The sequence below is a fragment of the Dunckerocampus dactyliophorus genome, chromosome 1, assembly GCF_027744805.1.
Source record: "Dunckerocampus dactyliophorus isolate RoL2022-P2 chromosome 1, RoL_Ddac_1.1, whole genome shotgun sequence".
In the NCBI taxonomy this organism is placed as follows: domain Eukaryota; kingdom Metazoa; phylum Chordata; class Actinopteri; order Syngnathiformes; family Syngnathidae; genus Dunckerocampus; species Dunckerocampus dactyliophorus.
The window spans coordinates 15,248,258-15,274,830 of NC_072819.1; the positions used below are offsets into that span (position 1 = coordinate 15,248,258).

The 26,573-nt window shown below is 40.4% G+C and overlaps 1 protein-coding gene across 8 annotated transcripts in view; it reads left to right on the top strand.

Annotated features, from left to right (window-relative positions):
• Positions 1-590: 590 nt before the first annotated feature.
• The window catches only part of slco4a1 (solute carrier organic anion transporter family, member 4A1), a 51,599-nt gene continuing 25,616 nt past the window's right edge, over positions 591-26,573 (top strand). For 3 of the 8 annotated variants that reach the window (XR_008566963.1, XR_008567016.1, XM_054762062.1), the window contains exons 1-4: positions 596-736; positions 7,763-7,847; positions 8,529-8,560; positions 8,657-8,806. The gene's annotated coding sequence lies outside the window, so the exon portion shown is untranslated. The other 5 variants (XR_008566966.1, XR_008566974.1, XR_008566978.1 and 2 more) reach the window with 5 other exon arrangements.

Genomic DNA, 26,573 nt, shown 5'->3' on the forward strand with positions numbered 1-26,573 from the left:
CCTGTACACTAGATGGAACAAGAGTGATGGGAATTTCGGCTCTTTTAGTGCAGCCGGTTATTTTGGTTTGGCTCCCAAATGACTCCTCTGAGTTTTTGGTGCTAAAATTGCTTTTTTACCAAAGCATGTGTAAAATTCATTTGTAATGTAAAAATATAATTATACCTAACAGTTATTATTTATATTGATTTATTTACATGCTGAACATGAGTCAGATTGGTCCAAAAACAAATTATAAATCTGAAAACAAAGACCCACATCAATTCAACAAAAAGGATTCTCTCTGATTGTCTGTACTATTTGTAAATTTCCATTTACAGTGAAACAACACAACATCAATAAACATTACACATCCAAAATATAAATTAAAATGTGCAAAACTCGAAGACAAAGCAGGATCCAGGTAACCATCTTTTCTAGTCAGAAAAAAAAGTGTGTGGGCTTTTGTTTCCTGCTGCTCATTTTCTTCACCTTTCCAGCATGTCGTCTCAAATGACGAAGAACTACAAGTATTTCACTCTCCCTCCCTCCTGTTCTCTGTGTTAAGATAAAATAAAACGATTAATAAAACGACTCGTTCACTTCAAAGAGACGACTCACGTGTTACTTCATAGGGCCGCATCGTTCGCAAACGACCCATCACTAGCAACAACGTGTTCGGTGTCAGCATGTAGCATCTCATCATCTCATCTCTCTCAGGAAACCAGACGTGATGTGCATGGATGTCTATTTCAAGGTAAGCCTTGTTCTTGTGTTTTGACCACAAAGGATTGTTTTAATGTGGGGACATTAACATGCAGCAGATATGCCTGAAGCATGCGTCGTGTTTACCGAGCACACTGCAGAGCAAACTCAAGGCTGTCGTCCATTTAAAGCCGTATGTGTCACAGGCGTTGACTATGATGTGTTGCAATTATTTTATTTTTACACTGTTGTCTTTGTCACCGCAGAGGTTAGGGTGGTACCCGCCATACAGTCTGGGGCGGAGTGAGGCACCTTACGCCCAGTATTCATGAGGATAGGGAAAGAAAACATAACAACCTGCCCGATTGTGTTCGTTTAATCTTTGCATGCACACAAAATACGCTCTTTAACGGCGAATAACGTTTGCACATCACCTGACAGCAGCAGCGTGATTATTCATTGCCACGTTCATTTGGTACAATGAGAACACTGAAACAGAGTCAAAACTCAGCCATTATTGTCTAAATAGCTGGCAACACAAGTGAAAATTGTGTCGGTGGTTCTAATATTTAGTGTCAACTCCATTGTTATCTAGCACTGCCTTAATCCTCTTGGGCATGGAATTGAGCAGAGCTGCACAGGTTCACCAGACATCAGTGGTGGATGTGAGACATCTTGTGCTCTTCTATCTTCCTTTCTTCTGCTTGAGAATGCCCCACAAGTAGTCAGTTGGGTTCAGGTCTGGCGGAGACATACAGGTACAGTAGTACCTCGCATAACGTAAACCTCCTTTTACGTAAATTCCACTGAACGTAAAGAATTTATGTAAAGTTTTTGCATTGTATTACGGAAGAAATTCCATTCAACGTAAAGTGTCAAGTCGGTGCAAGTTCAGAAATTCGATTTGTTTAGCGCTTGGTGACGCCTTCGGACGCTTCACGCTCTCATTGGCTGATTATCGGGGCACTGCCTTCGCTCTCATCTCATTGGCTGATTATCAGGGCACCGCCTACGCTCTTATATCATTGGCTGACTTATCCAGCGCGTCCGTGTGTTTGTGTGACATATTGCTCCCTTCAACTCCCTTCCTCATCGTAGTCGCCGTTAAACTAGTTTGCACGCATTGAAATCTCTTCTTAATGTGTTTACTTTTCTTTGTGTTAAAACTACCGTAGTCATGGGCCCTAAACCAAGTGTAAGTGATAGGAAAAAAAAGGGAAAAGTTGTCGATAGAAACCAAGCAGGAAATTATACTCCTGCCTACACTTGCGTGCTCCTGATCAAGACATCTCGTGAATGGTAAGATTGTTTTTGTTTTTCAGTTTTATTCATTTACAGTAATCTTATTTATTACCTTATTTTATATTTGAATGTTACTCTACTATGTTTATGCTAACGTTTTGTAATATTTTCCCACCCTATTTGGTGGACTTTGGATATTTTGAAGGGCCAAAGGTGGTGAGATTGGGAAGATCTTGGAACGGATTAGGCTATTTACATGTATTTTACGCTTCGTATAACATAAAAACCCTATAACATAAATGTTCTCGGAACGCATTATTTATGTTGTAGGGGCGTCTACTGTACTTGCTAGTGACAACTGCTTTCAACACAACAGGGGTAGGAGAAGTGAGTGATGATCTCGCTCCGATATTACCTTCAAATATTTCTAATATGAATTTGTCCGCCCTATTCCATGCCAACGCCGTTTATGTAGAACAGTGACATGGAAAGCTAAAGGGGAAATTGGGCCGAGTTTGTCCACTTCAGTGCACAATGAGCCAGGCAGTCTGTCCTCCTGCTTTGGACCTCATCTGTTCTTCCATGAACTGGGTCACAAACAATCACATTTAAATAAAACAGTGTTAGTTTTGCATTGTGCCACAGTAACATAAGCCATTGTCGATCCATCTATGTAAAGTACCCCCTGTCATTTGAGCAGCCATTTTATTATATCTTTTCGAGAACATAAACTTGGATAAACTGGATATACAACAGTGGTCACCAATCTTTTTGAGACCAAGATCCCTGGTTTCGGTTGTGAACCAGCGCAAGATCTACCTCCCCTCACCCTCACTACCAGAATATAAGGTACAGTGGTGTGAAAAAGTGTTTGCCCCCTTCCTGATTCCTTTTTTGTCACACTTAAATGTTTCAGATCATCAAACAAATTTAAATATGAGATATTGACAACACAACTGAACTCAAAATGCAGTTTTTAAATGAAACGTTCATTATTAATGGAGAAAAAAAACTACAAAGTTACATGGATCTGTCCAGGGTGTACCCCGCCTGTCGCCCGAAGTCAGCTGGGATAGGCTCCAGCATACCCCCGCGACCCTAATGAGGAAGAAGCGGTATAGAAAATGGATGGATGGATGGATGTGTGAAAAACTGATTGACCCCCCCCCCCCGTTGCTCCCTGCAAGAAAGACAGTAAGATTCAAGAGAGTTATATTGTCATGTGCATAGTACAACAGCAGTTATACCATGCAATGAAAATCTTATTCTGTTCATTCTCCCAAGAAAAGAAAGAAAACAAATGAAAGAGTAAGAACATAAGAAACATAAACACATAAACATATATACCAATAAATTAAGCAACAACAACAGAAGAGACATTAATACAAATAAATAATACAAATAAATAAATAAAGTGCTATGAGTGTGTGCGTGTGTTGCGTGCGGCGTGTGCGAGTGCTTCGTTGAGGAGCCTGATGGCCTGTGGGTAATTGAGATCTATCAGTCTGGAAAAGCCATTTCTAAAGCTTTGGGACTCCAAAACATGGAACAGCGGTGAACCTGCATGGCATGGCAGAGTTCCGAGACGAAAACCACTGCTGAACAAAAAGAACATTAAGGCTCGCCTCAATTTTGCCAGAAAACATCTTGATGATCCCCAAGACTTTTGGTCTGACTGTGGTGTGACAAGACAAAAGTTGAACTTTTTGGAAGGTGTATGTCCCATTACATCTGGCCTAAAAGTAACGCCGCGTTTCAGAAAAAGAACATCATACCAACAGTGAAATGTGGTGGTAGTATGATGGTCTGGGGCTGCTTTTGCTCCTTCAGAAGAAGACTCATTTGCATGTTGCTGTGCTGTAAATTAATGTGCAATGACTGTCGTAGATTTTTCAGGGTGCTACAATTTCAGAACATATGACTGACACACAGCGGTTTGGTACTGGATTCTGGAAGGATGAACATGTATTGATCCGTCCTTTCACTTTCAAATGTTCGGTTTTCTCTATGAACTTCTTACTTTTGAGCAAGCCATGCTTCAATTCAAAGATTAGCGACACATAAAATTGATGGCTGGATGGTCCCCAGCAATTAAACAAACAATTTCACTGGCTCATTTTGAGTGGCGTCACCGCGTTTGCTGTCTCGTTAACTGTAATACTTGGTCATGGGTCCATAAAGGGCTATCACTGGGTCTGGATCTGGACTGAGGTCCGCCATTTGGTGATGGCTGCCATAGACAAATGAATTAATTGCTCTGAAAACGATATTTTAATGGCCAAATCGTGTGGTCTTTGGGCCAGGAACTATCAAAAGTAATTGTAAATTGTAAAGTCTTGCTTTTGTAATGTTATTCCCTGGGATTTGGTTTGCAACACATGAATGAGGCATCTTCTCCGCTCCGACACTTGCCACATCCAGTATGGTGGCGACGTTGACGTACGGAGTCTACATATGTATTTCTATGAGCTACAGTACATCGCTCACCATTAGCTGCGTTTTGACAACCCAACACGTCCTGCCAACCCGAACATGGTTAAGCAAAGAATCGGCTCAAGTATATGCTGCGTGTTAGCTGTTATGACGACAGCAATGTTGCTTGTGGCGTTTAAAGGGCCATATCGGCTTTCACCATAGGGAAAAAAAAAACTTTTTAATTTTAAATTTTTAATCCAATATCGGGCCGATAATATTTGGAGGCTGATATTTCGGACATCCCTAATAACAAGTGGGGATGTACATCTTTTTGTGGTAAACACTTCCATACACATTTAGATACACAAGCTAAAATACAATTCAAAAACGATGTATTTTAAAAACAGGACAATTCGATAGCGTACAAACGATGCACTACAAACGATACAATTCTATTCGATATGTTTCAACGATTAAATCTGTCGGTATAGACATTTTACATTATAAAATAAAGAAGCAGGCACTGGCAGGCACCTCATGTGGTCGTGGGGGGCTACCTGATCCCCGCGGGCACCATGTTGGTGACCCCTGATGTACATATTGGGGATTCACCTTTTTTGCCTATAAAGGCTTCTAAAAAAAAAAAAAAAATCCAATAATCACCAACATTGCTGGATTTACCTACCGTGACCTGCGTATCAACCAAGCTATAGCGACATTGTAATTGTAGGAGCTAACACAGAGGAACTACTTTTCTTGCGCAGTGACACAGCACCTCGCTCACAGCACCTCAGGCCACTACCGGGAGGTAACGCTAGCCCCTGGAGCTGCTGCTGTATAGCCTTTGAGTTTGGGAAAGTCATGCCTTGCACGTACATAGTAGAAGATGGTGACAATAAGCCAAGAAGTTGGTGAACTTTAAAATTCCACACTCCACACCAGCTAAAAATGTAGACCGACTGAAGCAGTGAATTAGGGGTGCAACAATTCCTCGAATAATTTGAGTACCTCGATTCCAAAAAATAGTTGAGGATTTTTTTTTTCACCAACACCAAGTTAAATTACCATAGTGCAAATCAATGAGATTAAGGTTAATGTACCTTACTAACATAACGTTAGCCGTGTGGAGGGCGTTAGCTGTATCAAAGGGCTTAAACATCAAAAGGCAAAAGACTATTGATAGAATCTTTGTTTGTTAAACATTAATCTGGACATATTAGTTGTATCAGCTATATCTTAATAATGGATACTGTACATTATTCTGCAATGCAGAAACTCAGGGAGAAATGTGGTATTACACCTACGGCACAATGTTGGATGGTGTTTACTAGTGTATCAATGTCATTATTATTACTCCCTATGGGGGAATAGCAGCCGTTCCCAGAGATCTTAAAAATGAGAGAGATCTTAAAAATGTATAATTTACCTCTCCCAGACAACTTTGAGATCTGTGTGGGACCAAACTGAGACTAAGGTTTATTTCTCCTTTGTCTCATTTCTGTCTCCAAAGCAATAAGATGCACTAAATCTCAGTTTCGTCTCCCGTAAAGTTTCAGAAGAGATCTCAGCAAGCTTTAGTATGAGTGTCAGAGTTTCTCAGCTTTTGTGTCTCTGTGATCTCAGGCAGAGAAATCAACAAGCTCTCCAGCTTCAGTTCATGCATACTAAGCTCAGACAGAGCAAATGATGAGATCTCCATAAGCGCTCACCGATTTCTCAGACTTAGATCAACGTTTTGGTTTTTTTATCATCACGTTGACTTTATTGTAATCCACATTATTTTTTTGTATTATGTGTTACTGAATGCATAATGAATCGATTTGAAATTGAATGCTTGTAGGCTGCAAAGACCTTTTTATTTTATATTCATTACAAGTTCTGTGAATAGCTTTTAAGTATTCCACTCCACGTAATTCTTTTTTTTTTCATGAACTACATAAAACACATTGTCAAATAAAAACAAAAGCAATTTATTGGTACCTTGAGAGCAACAAAGTTAGTATTTTAACAAAGTGCAACATCAGAATAAATCCCTGTTTATTTGTCACTTAAATACTACTACCACTACCATTGCCTCCAATAGCGGACACATTTGTGAGTAAAATAACTGTCAAAGCAATAAACAGAATTACACATTTTTTACATAGCATTGCGCAAAGTTAATTTTACAAAATGCCAACAAAATCATTTTAACAATCTGTTTCACCGACATCTCAAAATCACCTGTACATGGAACATGCACTTATCTTTCAAGTTCATAAAACTACTGTCGATACTGTAAGCATTACCCATTTGGCCTTTCAGATCCAAAAAATAAATTTCACCGTATCAAAGTTTAACTGCCAACTGTGAGAATAGATTTGCCCATGTAAAACTGTTGAGGTAGGTTTTGATTTTTTTTTTCTCCCTTAATAATAAAACGTTTCATTTAAAAACTGCATTTTGTGCTCAGTAGTGTTGTCATTGACTAATATTTAAATTTGTTTGATGACCTGGAACATTTAATTGTGACAAACATGCAAAAAATATTTAAAAAATATTACAATATTATTTTATTGTATGTTATTTGGTTAGGTTCTGTAGTCGAGGATCGGACCGCCAAGGTCCCCGCCTTCGGCTGCCACCCAGCTCACTCTGCACCCGACCCCTTTCGCCCCTCCTATGAGTGACCCAAGGGTGGAATGCCATCTCCGGGTCGGGGATGAGATCCTGCCCCAAGTGGAGGAGTTTAGGTACCTCGGGGTCTTGTTCACAAGTGAGGGAAGGATGGAACGCGAGATCGACAAGCAAATTGGTGCGGCGTCTGCAGTGATGCGGACTCTACATCGGTCTGTTGTGGTGAAGAGAGCGCTAAGCCAAAAGGCAAACTCTCAATATACCGGTCGATCTACGTTCCTATCCTCACCTCACCTCACCTCAAGATCGCGGGTACAAGCGGCCGAAATGAGTTTTCTCCATAGGGTGGCTGGGCTCTCCCTTAGAGATAAGGTGAGAAGCACTGTCATCCGGGAGGAACTCGGAGTAGAACCGCTACTCCTCTGCATTGAGAGGAGCCAGATGAGGTGGCTTGGGCATCTGGTCAGGATGCCTCCCGGACGCCTCCCGGGGGAGGTGTTCGGGGCAAGTCTTCTTTGTATTAAATACTTTATTCTTTACATAGTTAAACGTGCTGACACCAAAATCACATAAAATTATCAATTGAAATCAAATTTATTATTATTATTATTATTATTATTATTTTTGGGTGTCTTGCTGTCCACCTGTTGTCTACTCCATTTGCACAACAGCAGGTGAAATTGATTGTCAATCTGTGACGCTTCCTGAGTGGACAGTTTGATTTCACAGTGTGAAAAGTGTGATTGACATTGTGATTGATTAAGTGTTCCATTTTGAGCAGTATATGTCTCTTATTGCACGTCAGAACAGAGAACAAGCAGCTCACGCAACATCTGACTGGCCATACAGGATTCACGAGACTTGAATTCATCTCTGTTTGAGATGAACTGGTGAGTCTTCATGTAATATAAGTTATTATCTTATTCAAATACCATCACCTGGCTGTCATTGCAATGGTGACAATGAAATGTTGACTTGTAACTGTGTATGGCCGTGCCGTGTAAACTTTAGCAAGGAGGTTTTAGCTTGATAGCATTATCAGTCACGAGCAGACAAGCTAATAGTAGCCAACTTGCTAGCGAGATTTGTGAACAAAAGGTGTTAGTTTAGTGATATATATTAGTGCTTTTAATAGTTACAAAAGCATTGTTGTGACAAGCACAACGGTAAAGCAATTGGTTTATGTATAATGGTGAACCAAGAAAGACTGCTGCATTGAGTTAATTGCTAGCTAGCAGTAAGGACGGACAGGAGCTGGCAGCTTTGAACATATGCAATTCATTTGCACTCTGGACACAGAGTAAAAAGTAAACTTAGGGCAGGATTTAGAAAGTGTTTTTAGAATTAGAATGTTTGAATTACAGTGGTCATCAGCACTTTAGGTGGTGAGCTAATTCAATCATCTTTTTTGTAAAGGTAGGAAAGTAACTATATGAAGCTTTGGACTCTTGCTGTACTGTATGTTGTTCATTCATAACAACTGTGATGGTTCTTATTTGCCTCATATTGTTATTTCACATTATGAAATATTAATATTAATAAGTATTTTTGTCTGTAATGTATGTCTCTAGGAATGCCAGTTTATAACTCCAAGCAAGGAATGGTATGTATTTCTTATCTTAAATGTTCATGTGCAAAATTCCACAAATCATGGTCAACCTAATTATTAATGATGTACACTGTTTATGCTTTCTTTTAGGCATCCTGCAGTCCTAGCTATGCAAATGATTCCAGATCAGCCGACCTCAGATCACCAGCTGACTTCAGATCACCTGGCCTGGCTAAAGATGTCTATACAGTCGTCCCTCCCAATATCGTGGTTCGATTATCACTCCCTTGCTATATCACGGTATTCAGCAATTAATAAATGATGGCTGTTTGGTGGTAGACTATGGTCTATTATTAGTCAAAACATATTGGTCTAGTGGTTAGCATGTTGGCCAACACAGGAACATCCTGGAGATCGGGATTGGGTTCGATTCTCCTTTGGGCATTTCTGTGTGGAGTTTGCATGTTCTCCCCGTGTGCGTGTGGGTTTTCTCCGGGTACTCCGGCTTCCTCCCACATTCCCAAAAACATGCAGGTGAGGTTAATTGGCAACTCTAAATTGTCCATAGGTATGAATGTGAGTGTGAATGGTTGTTTGCCTATATGTGCCCTGCGATTGGCTAGCGACCAGCGAATTTGTACCCCGCCTGTCGCCCAAAGTCAGCTGGGGTAGGCTCCAGCATGCCCCCGCAACCCTAATGAGGATAACTGGCATAGAAAATAGATGGATGGATATTGAAATACAAGTGATATGTAGTAGTGTAACCTGGTCACGTGATAGTAGTCATGAAACATGATCTTACATTACATAACATTACCTTAACACTGCAGGAAGTCGTGCAGTCATGGCATGTCCCACATGATAGAGTGGGGAAAAAAAAAAGTTATCCTCCCTGAACCACACAAACTACCGAGAATCATTTTGAGTTGCTACAATGACATTTTAGCCAAATGGACCAGTGTGCTGCATCATTTTTCACTTTCATTTTTGGGGTGTCTTTGATTTCCCCCCTCTATAGGGTGACCATTTTCATTTTGATATTCTATCAAATTATGTGACATCATTTTGTTACTAATACATCACCCACTTATTATCAGGTAAGATATTCAAGATCATTTTTCCCCCAGTTTAGATCTGATGTGTTTTCGAAGTGTTCCTCTAATTTTTATATACATATATATATATATACACTGCTCAAAAAAATTAAAGGAACACTCGTGGACCAGGGAGGAACCCAGGTCCCACTGCACCAGCGTAGGTTTTGACAATGGGTCCAAGGATTTCATCCCGATACCTAATAGCAGTCAGGGTGCCATTATCTAACCTGTAGAGGTCTGTACGTCCTTCCAGGGATATGCCTCCCCAGACCATCACTGACCCACCACCAAACCGGTCATGCTGAATGATGTTGCAGGCAGCATAACGTTCTCCACGGCATCTCCAGACCCTTTCACATCTGTCGCATGTGCTCAGGTTGAACTTGCTCTCATCAGTGAAGAACACAGGGCACCAGTGGTGTAGTTGCCAATTCTGGTGGTCTATGGCAAATGCCAATTGAGCTCTACGGTGCTGGGCAGTGAGCACAGGTCCCACTACAGGACGTCGGGCCCTCAGGCCACCCTCATAGAGCCTGTTTCTGATTGTTTGGTCAGAAACATTCACGCCAGTGGCCTGCTGGAGGTCATTTTGTAGGGCTCTGGCAGTGCTCATCCTGTTCCTCCTTGCACAAAGGAGCCGATACCAATCCTGCTGAGGGTTGAAGGGCCTTCTACGGCCCTGTCCAGCTCTCCTGGAGTAACTACCTGTCTCCTGGAATCTCCTCCATGCGTCCAGGTACCGCAGTGATGCCCTGGTCCAGATCTGGGAGGAGATCCCCCAGGACACCATCCGTAGTCTCAAGTTACCGAGAATCATTTTGAGTTGCTACATGACATTTTAGAAAAATGGACCAGTCTGCTGCATCATTTTTTCACTTTCATTTTTGGGGTGTCTTTGATTTCCCCCCTTTATAGGGTGATCATTTTCATTTCATTTTCATTTCTATCAAAGTATGTACCTTTTTCTTCATATACTTTGACTTGTTATAAATGTCCCTCTTGCACAACATCAATGTGTTCCTCTCAGAAAGGAAAGGTTTCTCTGGACGTTTCATAAATGTTTTGAAGTTGCTCTGAAACATCAAATAACAAATACAATAGCACTGCGTCTGTAAGAGGTGACACTGTCGATTGTGTCATCTGCGCTCAACTACTGCCATAGTTTAGTCTGTGTGTTTTAGGGCTGCAATTAATTATTATCTTCTTTGTCGATTAATCAAGTAATCCATTAGGGCCTAGACAGTCTAAATCAATGTGAACCAAACACAGCGGTTAGTGGTTTCGTTCGCAACACATTAGAAAAGAGGCAAATGTCACTCACTGTTTTCCAAACTCAAAGCTGATGTGTGTGAATATCTTGTTTTGACAAAAACACAAAGAAAATGAGTCTGCTTTCATGGATGACCAAGGAAATTAAAAAAAATTAATTTGTGACGGTGAAATCAGATGATACTTTCCATTTTCAAATCCAAAAATTATTAATCGAATATCAAAATAGTTGTTGATTGATTGATTGATTGATTGGATAATCAATTATTGATTCATCTATTAATTGTTGCAGCTCTAGTATGTTTGCATGCACTAATTATTTATTATAATTGGCTTAAACCAGCTTCTGAAAATGCATGTTACCACCTTAATTAAATCGGGTTTGACTTTTTAAAGATTGGATTAACATTCTGTGCATTACCATCAACGAAGCATGGCACTGATTTCCTTTATTTTGGGGGATTGGCCGAGCCTTACATATGAAACCGATCTTATCTACCCCCGCAAAGTCAGCCACTGTTCCCTTTTGCTTTTACAGCTAGCAATCACCATCAACAAAATTAAATTCACAAGAGAAGATGACGAAGGGACTAAACGCCAAACAGGAGACAAATAAAAAATATAACATACAGAACCTGAAATAAGTCAATATTTTTAAAGTATATGTATACAATAAAAAAAAAATACTAGTTTAATAAGTGGAAGAATGTTCTTGAAGAAGACACTTTTAATTCATGACACCACACCTGAATACATCCCTGTGGGTAGAAACGTATCAAACGGACATATTTTTGCACCAAAACTTCACTTTTGTGTTTACATTTTAATTCAAACTCATTAGTCAGGGATTAGTAGGCAACAAAAATAACAGTGGTAGCTTCCCTGAACGTCCATATACAGTCATCCATACTACATCACTCCCTTACTCTATCTATTATTAGTCAAAAAATATGCATTTTAAGCAAATTGTACATATTTTTGCCCAAATTAAACATTTTCAAGCATAAAAATGGCTAAATGAGCACCAACAATATACGCCATTAAGACGACCAACTTGTGAATGTAGTGTTCTACGTTGGTTACAAGTGTGAGTAACTCACTCAGTATGCAACTGGCTCAAGATCATTAAAAAAATAAAAAATTAAACCAAAAAAAGTATAAGAACACCACCTTGGGCTAGCATATGTTACCGATAGTGGTACGACAAGTCTGTAAATCTCGAATAAAATAACTGACGTTCACATGGCTGTTATTCATGGTAACGGTTGATATTTACAGGTCTGTGGTGTGTACACAAAAGCAGTCTCAGATGTGACCAACATTTTACATTCATGTAATTGTTATGATAGGCTGCCCATCCATTTTCCCATTTTCTATACCGCTTGCTGGAGCCTATCCCAGCTGACTTTGGGCGAGACGCACACCCTGGACTGGTCACCAGCCAATCGCAGGGCACATATAGACAACAACCATTCACACTCACATTCATACCTATGGATTAGAGTTGCCAATTAACCTAACATGCAAATGTGGGAGGAAACCAGAGTACCCGGAGAAAACCCACACACGCACAAACTGTGCAAACTCCACACAGAAAAGCCCCAGGGAGAATCAAACTCAGGTCTTCCTGATCTCCAGACTGTTACTGTGTTGGCCAACATGCTAACCACTCGACCACCGTGCGTGGCCCATGATAGACTGTACTTTTATATATTACGTACTTTCATATATTACGTTCTCAAAGCAGGAAGAGGGCGGGATATAATGCTTGCAGCACTTTTGGATGTTGGCGCCCTCTAGGCAGCTGGGGAACCCGTTGCATACATCCCCCTTAAAACATTGGCAACATCACGAAAGAGCTGTGGAAAGTTAATGTGATCTATTAGACCAAAGAGTTCTGGTAGTGACAGCTGTTGGCATTCAACATTCTCTTGCTCTACCCACTTAGCTAAACATAGCACTAGCTGAAATTACCACAATCGCCCTCTAGTGTGTCAGAGGCACATCGTGTTTAGGCTGTGTCTCTCAACCCATCTCAATCCGTCTTCTTCATAGACAATCTCTCGCTGCCGGTTGCAGGAAGAGAGAACTGTTGCCCCCTACTGGGACAGAAATACATTGCCTACAAGTCAGAAATTGACACACAAGATGAATAAGACTTTGATATGTAGCTCCCTCGAAAAAAAGCAAAGACGTCAATAGACGTCTTTGGCAGTCAATGTTACTTTTTGAAAAAACATCAGTAGACGTGTTTGGCAGTGAAAGAGTTAAAGTGGCGCAACGTATGGGTCTAACATTAGCTGTGCGGTGCTAATGGCAGTTAAGTGCAGCATGCTATATTCATATGTAAACCCACCTGAAACACCAAATAAGAATTGTAAGAAGTAACCCCGATCTCAACTACTGCTGTAAATCAAATATTGCGGCTATATAGTGATGGGTCATTCGTGATCCAACGATCCAGCTCTTTATCTTTGAAGTGAAGGACGGGAGCCAGCTCTTTGAAGTGAACGAGACATCTTGTTTTTCTCTAAAGTCGCACGTGTTTGGTCAAAATGTGTAGTGTCGTATGTGTCCACACGGGGGACGGAGGGGTTACACATCACAAAGCATAAGCACGAGTACACAAACAAGAAGGAGGGAGATGAGTGAGAGTGAAAGAACGTTGCTACAGAATTTGAGACTACACACTGGAAAAGGTGAGGAAAATTAGCAGGGAACAAAATATGGGGCACTTTGTTTCTGAATGCCAGTCCTTGTTGAAGACTAGCAAACACTGTTACCTGGATGCTGCTGTGTCTTTTGTTGAGAGTTGGAAATTTACTAGGGGTGTAACAGATTCAAGAGATTCAAGAGTTTTATTGTCATGTGCACAGTAAAATTATGAAGAAGTCCCAAAGAAGACTGTACTTCCTGAGAAGACTGAGGAAATTTGGCATGTCCACCACAATCCTGAGTTGCTTCGACAGATGCACTATCGAAAGTGTCCTTACCGCCTCCATCACTGTTTGGTACGGTAACTGTACAACACGTGATAGGAAGGCACTCCAGCGGGTGATCAAGACCTCAAAGAACATTGTTGGGGCAGCCCTCCCCTCACTGCAAGACATTTATAAAACTAGAGTCCTACGCAGAACACACAACCTCATCAAGGACAGCACACATCCACAACACTCATTATTCACACTCCTACCGTCAGGCAGACGCTACAGGAGTTTGAAGTCCAGGACCACAAGGCTGGCAAACAGCTTTTACCCACAGGCCATCAGGCTTCTCAACGAAGCACTCACACACGCCACACGCAACACAAGCACACACTCATAGCACTTTATTTATTTATTTGTATTATTTATTTGTATTAATGTCTCTTCTGTTTTTGTTGCTTAATTTACAGTATTGGTATATATGTTTATGTGTTTATGTTTCTTATGTTCTTATTCTTTCTTGTGTTTTCTTTCTTTTCTTGGGAGAATGAACAGAATAAGATTTTCATTGCATGGTATAACTGCTGTTTTACCATGCACATGACAATAAAACTCTCTTGAATCTTGAATCTTGAATCTTGAATCTTAAAACTGGTGGTTCTGCTATGCAATGAAATTCTTGTTCTGTTCATTCTCCCAGAAAAAGAAAGAAAGAAAAACACAAGAAAATGACTAAGAACATCAGAAACATAAATACCAATAAATTAAGCAACAACAACAGAAGAGACATTAATACAAATAAATCAATCAATAAATAAATAAATAATAAACTGGTATGAGTGTGTGCTTGTGTGGCGTGTGTGAGTGCTTTGTTGAGAAGCCTGATGGCCTGTGGGTAAAAGCTGTTTGCCAGCCTTGTGGTCCTGGACTTCAAACTCCTGTAGCGTCTGCCTGACGGTAGGAGTGTGAATAATGAGTGTTGTGGATGTGTGCTGTCCTTGATGAGGTTGTGTGTTCTGCGTAGGACTCTAGATTTATAAATGTCTTGCAGTGAGGGGAGGGCTGCCCCAACAATGTACTGTGAGGTCTTGATCACCCGCTGGAGTGCCTTCCTATCACGTGTTGTACAGTTACCGTACCAAACAGTGATGGAGGCGGTAAGGACACTTTCGATAGTGCATCTGTCGAAGCAACTCAGGATTGTGGTGGACATGCCAAATTTCCTCAGTCTTCTCAGGAAGTACAGTCTCCTTTGGGACTTCTTGATGATTTGTTGGGTGTTGTGAGACCAGGTTAGGTCCTCGCTGATGTGTGTGCCAAGGAACTTGAAGGTTTTCACCCTCTCCACCTCAGTCTCATCAATAAACAGGGGTCTATGCGGCTCCTTTTCCCTTGTTCTTGGGTCAACGATCATCTCTTTGGTCTTATCTGTATTGAGAAGGAGATTGTTATCACGACACCAAGCTATGAGGTCCGCCACCTCTCTTCTGTATGATGTTTCAACACCACCAGTGATCAGGCCGATGATCATCTGCAAATTTAATGATGCTGGTTTTGTTCTGGGAGGCCACGCAATCATAGCGTGTAGAGGAGCGGACTCAGCACACACCCCTGTGGGGTCCCAGTGCTCACAATTCTTGAGCTGGATGTGCGATTGTGTGTGGACTCTGACTGACTGGGGCCTACCTGTGAGAAAGTTAAACACCCAGTTACAGAGGGAGGGTGACAAGCCAAGTGTGAGGAGCTTATCTGTGAGTTTGTGGGGGCTGACTGTGTTAAATGCAGAGCTATAGTCTATAAATAGCATTCTGACATATGTGTCATGGCCCTGTAGGTGCGAACGGGCTGTGTGGATGGCAGTGTTGACTGCATCATCAGTGGACCGGTTCTGGCGATATGCAAACTGTAGAGGGTCCACAGTTGCCGGGATGCTCTTTTTGATGTGGGTCATGACTAATCTTTCAAAGCATTTCATTACAATAGGAGTGAGTGCTATAGGGTAATAGTCATTTAAGCAGGTCACATTACTCTTCTTGGGTACAGGCACTATGGTGGTGGACTTAAAGCAGGTCGGTACCGATGCTTGTGCAAGCGACAGGTTAAATATGTCAGCAAGTACATCAGCTAGCTCTGAAGAGCAAACCCGGAGTGCACGGCCTGAGATGTTGTCTGGGCCTGCTGCTTTTCGTGGGTTTGTTTTGTTCAGAACCCTGCGCACATCAGCTGATGTCATCATGAGAGGTGAGTCCTGTGTGCTCCCCAAGTCCAGCCACCCTTTCTACTCATCAGGAGTTTGGGTGTCAAAGCGGGCATAGAACTCATTCAGCTCGTCTGGAAGTGTGGTTTGGCTGGATGTGGCTACGCTACTCCGCTGTCGATACTCTGTGATGTGCTGGAGCCCCGCCCACATGCGCCGAGGGTCTGAGGTGGAATAGTAGCCCTCCAGCTTCTTTCTGTACTGTCTTTTGGCCTCTCGTATGGATCTCCTCATGTCATATCTGGCCTTTTTGTAGTCCTCAGCGGTGCCCATGACAAATGCAGATGAACAAGCACGTAGCTTAGCCCTTACATCACAGTTCATCCAGGGTTTTTGATTAGGGTATTTTCTGTAATACTTGGTGGTGCTAACAGTCTCTATACATGTGCTAATGTAGCCAGTAACAGCAGAAGCATATTCATCCAAATCAGCAGTACAATCTTCCCTCCCCGCTGCAGTTTTAAACACATCCCAGTTTGTGCAGCCAAAGCAGTCCTGAAGTACTTGATTAGTTTCTTCATTCCACACTTTAACTGCTGTACTTACAGGGGGAGCTTGCTTGAGGAGTTGTTTGTAGGTTGGATAAAGGAATATGGAGATGTGGTTGGCCTTTCCAAAATGGGGTCTTGGAACAGCCTTCAAAGCACCTTTCATGTTGCTGTAGACTTGTTCCAGGAGGTTATTTTCCCTCGTGGGAAAGCTTACATGCTGGTAATACAAGTATTTGGGGAGAACAGTCCTGAGGTTGCCGTGGTTGAAATCGCCAGATATAATGAATACAGCGTCCGGGTGTTTGGTCTCGTGTTTGTCGATGACGTCATGTAGGAGGCCCAGTGCGTTAGCGGTTAGCGGTGTTAGCTCATGGTGGAATGTAGACAGTTGTTAAATACACAGCGCTGAACTCACGAGGCAAATAAAAAGGTCTGCATTTTACCATAAGCAGCTCAATGTCCGGTGAGCAGTGCTTTTCCATCGTCTGTACGTCTATGCACCACCGTTTGTTTACGTAAACACAGACACCGCCACCTCTGTTTATCAGACGCTAAAGTCCGACCTACCCGGTAAGCAACAAATGTTTCCAACTGGATCGCCGAGTGCGGTATATCCTCCGTCAGCCAGGTTTCTGTGAAGGAGAGCACACAGCACTCTCTGATCTCACGTTGAGCTGTAATCCTTGCTCTTAGTTCGTCCATCTTGTTTTCGAGAGAGTGGATGTTGGCTAGGTAGGCTTGGTAACGGTGGTCTAGTTGCTCTAGCTTTTAGCCTAGCATGCAGGCCGCCCCTCTTGCCTCGTTTCCGCCTCGGATGCTTTGCTCGCCAGGTATTCAGCTCACCAGGCCCGCAGGCTGCTGCGTCCTTCCGACGCAGAAGAAAGCCAAAGTCTGAGAGGCTGAATGAAAGTTCATGTCGATGTTCAAAAGTGTCTCTCTGTTGTAATGTACTGTGTGAGTGTGTTGAATGTCCAATATGAACAATAAAATAGCAAAAAATTGAAAAAAAACGGGAGAGAGAAACAGAGACGTCTGCCACAGAGGGCGCCATCTTGCATCTGGAGAGTACAGTAGGGTATCATCACAGTTCAATACGTGCCTTGGTGTTTGGTGTGAAGTAGTATTCAATATTAATAAAAATATTAATAAAGGAATGTTTTTGTAGTTAGAGCATATAGAAAACCCGTCTAAATTCAGTTTTTAACATTACTAGTATTCTTTGTTTGCATCACATTGCGCAGACAGCTGCCACTAGCATAGCAAGCTATCAAGCTAACTAGTTAGCCTCTCCTATTTACTTATTCTTAACAAAGCCTGTCACGATATAAAATTTTGCTGGTCGATAATTGTGCTACAAATTATCGGTGATAATAGATATTATCGTCAACATTTTTTGAGACCATAATGTAATTCACATTTGAACAACTAGATGGTACTCAGGTATAGTGTACCTGTGTGAGCCACATTAGCTCGACACAGTATGTTTAAAATTTATGCCATATATGCCATATAACCGTATTGAATAGTTGTATGCGAGCGACAATGTGAGCGCGCACCATTGTTTTGTTTATATTTACATTGCCGACCAAACGCCTCAGAAAGCTTTGACTGTCAGGGCGAAGGCGCCGCTGCTAACCCTCTGTAGCCACTCACTAGTAGCCCATCCTCCACAAAGAGGCTGAGTGAGATGAGGACTTACTGTCTGTTTATTCCACTATAGAACCAATGCGCACAGATGCAGAGTGAACCCTCTTGTCATCCAGCCTGTGTGGCCCAGAGAGACAAGCAGATAAAACACACACACGCATACATGCACATGTAAATTTATCAAGGGCGTCATAATTATCGACCTGTCTCTTTTGAAAATCTTTCCATGAATGGATTTTTCGATTATCGTGACAGGCCTATTCTTGATTCTATGATTTTTCAACTTTGCTTTACTATGTTCTATAATGTTGGTATTTATGTTCTACGATGTTCGTTTTTTTTTTTTTTAAAGTGAACGTTAAATTAGTAAAAGATGCATTTTTGTATGTCCCAAATCACCTTTTTTATTGTGTTGGTTCGTCGGCGCCCCGCCCCGCCCCCACCGCTGACATCGTTGTGAAAGTAAGTTTTATAACCTGTATAATGCTTTGAATGCTTGTCGCTATGGTGGCATCGTGTTTACAATACAATCAAATAATATACATGTAAATAAGACATTACTTACTGTGTTCTGTGGCAACTTTGATGCCTTTCTCCACCTTTAGTCCTGTTGCTAGCTTCCTAGCATCCAAAATGTGTTTGTACTGTACTTGTAAAGGTGTTTCTTCATAGCAATCTTCAGTGAAATGAATGTGAGGCGGTGGTCCATATCACACATACACTGAAATTAGCACTTGCTTCGTTCTCCAGACAAACTTTACCAGGGGCTGCTCGCCACCGTTCTCATCCATGGCGGGTAATTCAGTCCCCACTCTCCTGTGTGGTTATCCTGGCATTCCACAGCTGCACACGGGGCTACTCACAGCATGTGTCGGCTTAAAGCACTTTCCCCAGGGCGTCTTTTGCAAAAGAAAGCAAACTTACTTTCACTCGGAGACTGTGATCAACAAGCGGCAATACGTTTTGGCATGACTAGTATTTTGATGAAAAATATACCAAACCAAGTTGACTAGGAAGCATTTGTTTACAGTGCTGTTCCTTCGCCGATGTCACTTGGAAAATGCCCTCCTTCTGACGAGCTCCGACCAAAATGGAAGCTTGGGACATACAGAAATGTAATTTTTACAAATTTAACGTTGGCTTTCAAAAAAACAAACAACATAGAACATAATTACAAACAACAGAGAACATAGTTATGTCGGCTCGGCTGTGCTGGCTCAGTAGCCAGTCTCCATGCAGTGTTAATGGTAATGGAATATAATGTCATGTTTCATAACATTACTGATGCCTAGTGACCGGAATAGTACATATAACTTCTCTTTCAATATTTTTTGACCAATAGGCCAGGGGTCACCAACCTTTTTGAAACTGAGAGCTACGTACTTCTTGGGTATTGATTAATGCGAAGGACTACCAATTTGATACACCAAATATTATACCAAATATCATACCAGCCTCTCAATATATACCAAATTGCCAACTTGCTCAATTTACCTTTATACAGTATGTTGTTATTAGTAATTAGTGATATTCCTCTTATGGGAAGACACTGATCATGTTAATGATTTCTCACAATAAATATCAGCAATGATTCATAAGAAAGGAGACAGATAAATATCAATATGCTACATTTTATTTCTATATTTTCTCTAAGTGTAAGTGTTTTTCAAATTGAATATTTACAAATGATCACTTCTACAACAGTTGTAGGAAATCACAATGTCCCATTTTCACTAGCCACTAACGTAAAACATTGTAGACATGTCTTCTTACAATAGTTGCCCCCAGTTGAACACCGGAGAGAGTGGAGATAACATCGCTTCCATTCTCATCTTCAAGTACAGTTTTAGCAATTAACGTCATTGCTTCGTTGAGAACCTCCCTTCTGAAAAGGCCTTCTTTTTCTTAATCAAGAGTTGCGTAACTCAAAATGAGGTTACTTTTTGGGAGTTTTTAACTGACCTTACTCAATTAATCGAAACAACAAGCTTCAGATTAACTAACTAACAGCCCTACTTTTCTTGTATTATTATTGCATTTTATTTTTGTAAATTTATTATATATTATAATTTGTAGGTATATAAACAGTGTCCCTCACTCTATCACAGTGTTTCAAATTAATCAATCATTGCTGTTTCATGGTTGGCTATGGCCTATTATTCCGTGTGGAAGTGATACGTTTTTGGCTGCTTATTTTGTCCTGCCTTACTCGGCTTCAAACCTATTATTATGTTTAGAATAAATCATTTAGAGGAACAGATTACCGTGACAAACTAGTTTAGAAGAGGCTGGCATTGTGCATGATGTTTGCTTGACAAGTCCTGACTTTCTGTGATAGGCTGCTTGCTCTGATGCCTCCACGGTTAAAGGGTCAAGACAAAACACACCAAGGCTTGTTATTGTCTTTATTCTTATTTATATTGGGTTAGGTTTGCAGCTTTGTGGTGGCACTCTTCGACAGTTACATTTGACAACTACCACCTTTCATTATAGAAAGCAAAGGAAAGACTAGAAAATTATCCACAACGTCAGCGGGAGGCACAATATGATGGTGACGGAAACCCTGGAGTGCTTCTTAACTGAACCTGAAGCTCCTTCAGAGACGCCTAAAAGCACTTCAGAGCACTTCCTCACTTCTTTAGAAGCCTTTGTGTATCACAAAGGAGGAAAGACCTCCCTGGTCCAAAACAAGCAGGGTTCTGCTGTGAAGACAAAACACGGGTTATTACAACGCCTCACACTGATGTCACTTTGAAAACACAAATGAAAAAGAATGCATGAGAGTAAGATATGAGGGAAATGTGAGAATTTGTGCTTCAGAAGCAGCAGTAAGGAATAGTAACAAACAATACAAGTTTATAATGTACATTGTTGCAGTATCTCACACAGCAAGCATTTTATGACAGCATATCTTCTCAAGGGACCATACTATATAGAAAGTAAGCTTGGAAATGCTATAGTCAGTGTACAGCTTGTATAGCACTCTAGATTTACTATCCACTGAAAATAAGACAACACACAGCTAAATAGCTGGTAACACAAGTGAGTAGCAAGATTATTATGTCTTGCCCTACAGTCAAGCATGGTGGCGATAGTGTGCGTAAGTGCTGTCGGCAATGGGGAGATGCAGTTCATTAAGTGAAACATTGCGTAATTAATTAATTTCAACATGTACTGTGACATTGTGAAGCAGAAACTGGGTTGCATGGCAGTTTTCCAAATATAAGTATCTTTCTGAGGAAGTGAAAGGTGATGAAGTGGCCAAGTGTGTCCTTGATTTGAACATTTAGGAGGAGTGTCACGATACATTCAACTCATGAGACGATAAATGATATTGGATTCACGAGAACTGAGACGAGACAGTATTTTGAGACTATTTTAAGAAAACTACAATGACAAAATATAGGCCTGGAGAAAACAGACTTTTATTTAACTGAGTCACACAACAATGCAGGTGCATTTTGAAATGTTTTATAACTTTGCATGCATGACTAAGCATGATGCTTTTAACTGTTGCACTTTTTCCACAAATTGAAATAAAACCAAAAAATATAAAAGTTAAAATAATGACGGCTGCTATCAGTAATAATTTATCTTGCTGTGTAGTAGAGATCAACCGATATGGGCTTTCAGGGCCGATACGGATTATGAGTATTTAAGGAGGCTAGTAACCCATATTTGGAGCCGATATTCATTTGCAGCGAAAGTGTAAAAATGGCATAGAAATGTTGAAAGATATACACTTAACTGCGTTTAACTGCCTAAAGCATGTTTATTTAACCAAACAAATAGAAGAATAGCATGGCGTTCCTAGACTCAACAGCATCTCTTAGAAGCGCAATGAAAACGTACATAAATAGCTCCCTGAAATATTTCTGTAACACTCTCGTGGGGTGTTTACAGGGTAAGGGATAAGGGGACAAGGGGATATGATGGACCAGTACAGGTTTGGCTACTGGAGTAATTTTTTTGGCTTAGCAGACATAAAAACCACAGACCAAGAGTAAGTTGAACTGCCAGCTTATTATTGAAAAGGTACAAATATGGACAAAAACATTTACACATACAAAACATATAACACACACACTTCCAGTTGAGTTAAACCTTTCTACCTCTTTTCTGTTTAAACCTTATTTTGGTTTAAAGAATTAAGTTTTAGCATTATGTTTACACTAGATTTGGTATTATGTCTAATGTTTAGTTCCGTTGTTGGTTTAGTACTCTGTTGCAACCATTTGTTTAGTTCGTGTTAGTTCTTGAGCAATTTTCAAATTAACTACTTAGTTGAAATTAAACCAAGTTTAGTTCTATTCTGGTTCCCTTCAAGTTAGTTTTTGGAATTTTACATTTGTTGGTTTGTTTACAAGCATACAAAACAACTTATTGCAAAAATAACCCTTTTACAATAATTGAAGAAAATACCAAAATATAACAAAATGTAGAAAACTCAGAGTGATTCAGCAAAAGACTGTATATCCAGAATAAGTCTTTTTCTTTCTTTTCTATTTGTTAGTCCTTTGATTGTCTTGAACAATCCAGCGGTTATCCTTGGTCCACTGCAGTTTTGCAGAAAGAATGGATAATCCTACCAGTTGTAGTACCATGCACCGGTCAGCAGAGGGCGTGTTGCTCTTGAACTGGTCCTTGCGCATGCACAGTTCACAGGTTCCGTTGGTGGCTCGCCATCTTTTTCTCAAGCACATGTGCTCCAGCACATGTTCTCTTATGTCGACTTATCTCAATAGTTCTTCAACCCAATCTAATTGGCCTATCATAATCAACATGAAAAATGCATAAATACATCAAATAAACCAGTGGGTAGTGTTACAATAAAGAACACGTCACTTTCGTTTCTTAATTAGTGCTCGTTAACAAGTGTTGTCGCCGAAATGACGGAAGGAACAATGCACTTGCAACAGTATAGTATGTTAACAATTAAAAAATACACCATAACTTCACCACAAAACATAACCACTATATTATCTCACATCACTTTCAAACAAAATAAAAACATATTTCTTTCACTCACCAAGTCCCGTTGGGAGAAAATTAAACATCTCCAAAACAGGAACATGGTGGAAAATCAAAAATACCTTCTTTGCACTTTCTTCAGACGACAAAAATAGTATTTAGACTCATTTTCATATTTTTTCTGGAAAGTGTCCTGCTCTTCTCCTTCTGCTGCACACTATGTGCTGACTGCTAATGTTCTCCCTCCTCTGCACAGGAAATGGAGCTAGTCACATGGGTTATGTAGCAACGTACCCTTTCAAAATAAAAGTCACATTTCCGTAATTCAAACGTAAATTACAATAACCAATGAATTTACATTTTCACATTTTAACAGGTTTTAAACAACATAGAATATTATAAACATATTTACAGATTATATAACCATATTGCCTCATATTGGGGTTTTTTATACGAAGTATTTATTTCTGTTTTTATTAACATGCTTTTACTTTTGAGCATCCAGTTAACCTGGGTTACATTTCCACAGTAAATAAAGTAACATTTACAGATAACTTAACTTTGTTTTAAGTTCAAACAACAAAAAGTACAGGGAATTAAACTCAACAGCAAATCTAAAATTAAAAGATACAGTAGATGCCCCTACAACGTAAATAATCCGTTCTGAGAACCTTTATGTTATAGGGTTTTTATGTTATACGAAGCGTAAAATACATGTAAATAGCCTAATCCCTTCCAAGATCTTCCCAAACTCACCCCTTTGGCACTTCAAAATATTCAAAGTCCACCGAATATAGTGGGAAAATATAAGAAAATGTTAGCATAAACATAGCACAGTAACATTCCAATATAAAATAAGGTAATAAATAAGATTACTGTAAATGAATAAAACTGAAAAACAAAAACAATCCTACCGTTCACGAGATGTCTTGATCAGGAGCGCAAGTGGAGGCAGGAAGGAGGAGGAGGACTAGCCTGAGAATCAAAGAGTCTAAGAGTCTATATTAATATTCACAGACATATGGGGAGGTACTATGAGCGAGCAAAGCTGCCGCTTGTGTTTACTCCGCTCTTACGTTATTCTGCTGCTCACTGTAACGTTAGTAGTAGTTGTGAGATGTAGAGCACCGGGTGACAATTTTGAAAGTTTTCTGCATTTACCTTGACATGCATGTTTCTCAGGTTGTTCTGTACACGAGAAAACTTCCCTCTCAGCCGTGTTTGTGTGTGAGGACAGCATCCGCTTCAGATTGGCTCTGCCATCAACGCGTGTTGTGGCTTGCTTAACCAGTCAGATGGCGCTGTGGGTGGAGCAATGTTGGAGACAAAAGTCGCAGCCGGCAGGAGAGAGAGATGCAGCTGCATCTGAGCCGAAATAACCCAGTTTTAAATTGGTTTCTTGATATCGGCCCATCAGATTTAAATAAAGGCCGATACCAATATACATCAACATTCCAAATATCGGTCGACCACTACTGTGTAGCTCTGTAAATACATGTAAAAAGGATTGCAGGAGATTAGTTTGTTTACGTTAAAATAACTACAGTTCCTATGCTTACAGTGTGGAACCAGGAAGTTGTGAATTTCTGAAATAGACAATGTCACAGTCCCCTCATGAGCCGGCGCTCCCCAGTGACAGCAGCGTTCATGCAACCCAAGACCATACTCCCATACTGCCATGTGGCCCAATTTCCCAAGGAAGGGGATAATGCTCTGCTTCACAATACATGTTGCAGTTCATGTTTCCCCTCAATGAACTGCAGCTCCTCCACTGTCAGAAGCACTCATGCAGCCCCAGACCATGACACTACCATCACCATGCTTCATTGCAGGCAAGACACAATTATATTGCTACTCACTTGTGTTGCCAGCTACTTAGACAATAATGGCTGTATGTTGACTCATTTTCAGTGGATAGTACATGTATACATTCTACAGTATTATCCCTTCAGAAGCTTCCTGAAATGTGAGTGTGTGCTTCTCTTTTATGTAGATTGTGGATAGAATCACAAGCTCCTGAACAGTACCGGTGGTTTTATGTCTCAGGTGGATTAAATAGCATCAAGGCGAGTACTGCCCTCCCCCGTGGGTGTGCTGCCTCAGCACTCCGCTATAAGAGGCTTTCTGAGTCCTACAAAACTTATTTCCTCTCCAATCTTTTCACTGTTTTTCCTTTCACCTCATCTTTTTCCAGACCCATTGATCATCATGTGTGAGGATGAAGGTAGGAGGCTGTAACTCACTTTATTTATGTTTTGTCTTTATGAATTCAGTCAATTTACTACAAGCATCTAGTAACATCTGCTTGTTTTGCTGTGATGTTTTATACAGATGCAAAATGCATGTCACTAAGGAGAGGTTACAAAGAAATCTTTATTTTTTTGCGAGTGAATTATTCATGTATATATTTTTTAATGTAATTTATTTATCCTCTTTCATACCATGTGGGAGCACAACTTTTCTAAAGCGTTTCTGGTCATTAAACTTACAGTACAGTACATTCCAGCCTCATGTTATCAGTGTGTACTTCCCAGAGAACCTAGACACTAAGGTATTTTCACACTGAGTAAAGAGAGGTAGTTTTTAGTTCTGTTCATGTTTAATTTGTCTGGAAAAACGTGTTAAAGGTGCTAGTGGAAATGATTGACTTAGGTTTCAGGTGGTAAACATTTACACAGTCATTTTTTTTTAAGTATATCACATGCTTGGATATTTCTTCACCGTAACCTGTACTTACAACATTGTATTGTGTTTCTTTGTAAATTGTAGTAGAAAGGGACCTGTATGAACATTCCCTTATATGCAAGAATAAAGCAGATTAAGTTCAAATGTGTCTGTACAGTATTTGTTTCATTATGACTCGCTGATGACTCATTTTGGACTGCTTGTAGACAAAAATTAAAATGAAAATGAAAATATGGGGATTCCCCCATCCCACCCACTTATTGTAACGTGAATGCTTCAACTACTGTCTTTTCCTAATAGTTAAATAACCACCAGGGTCTCTAATTTGTGTCTGGTCAGAAAACAGCATTAACGGCTCTGGCTGCAGACAACCTTGTGATTTTTTGTATTCGCTCCACAAGACTGTAGTATATCTGCATAAAAAGTAACATCACACTGGTCAGAATCTACAGCTTTATCTACCTCTGCATGTGGTGTAAAATGTTGGTGTGAAACTCGCGTGTTACAGTTGCCATACTGTTGTTTACAGTGAACTCTTCAGTATTAATCCCGGCTGAGCATGTTGCTCCTTACCGCAATTACAACATTGGTTCGGTTTTCCATTCCAATTTGTCATGTAATTCAAATTATTAAAGTTAAAAAATTGGGGAAATAACAGACATTCATTATCTGCTTCCAATTAACGCTCCCTCCTCATTGTGCTTTAGGTAAATAAACGGCCTATCT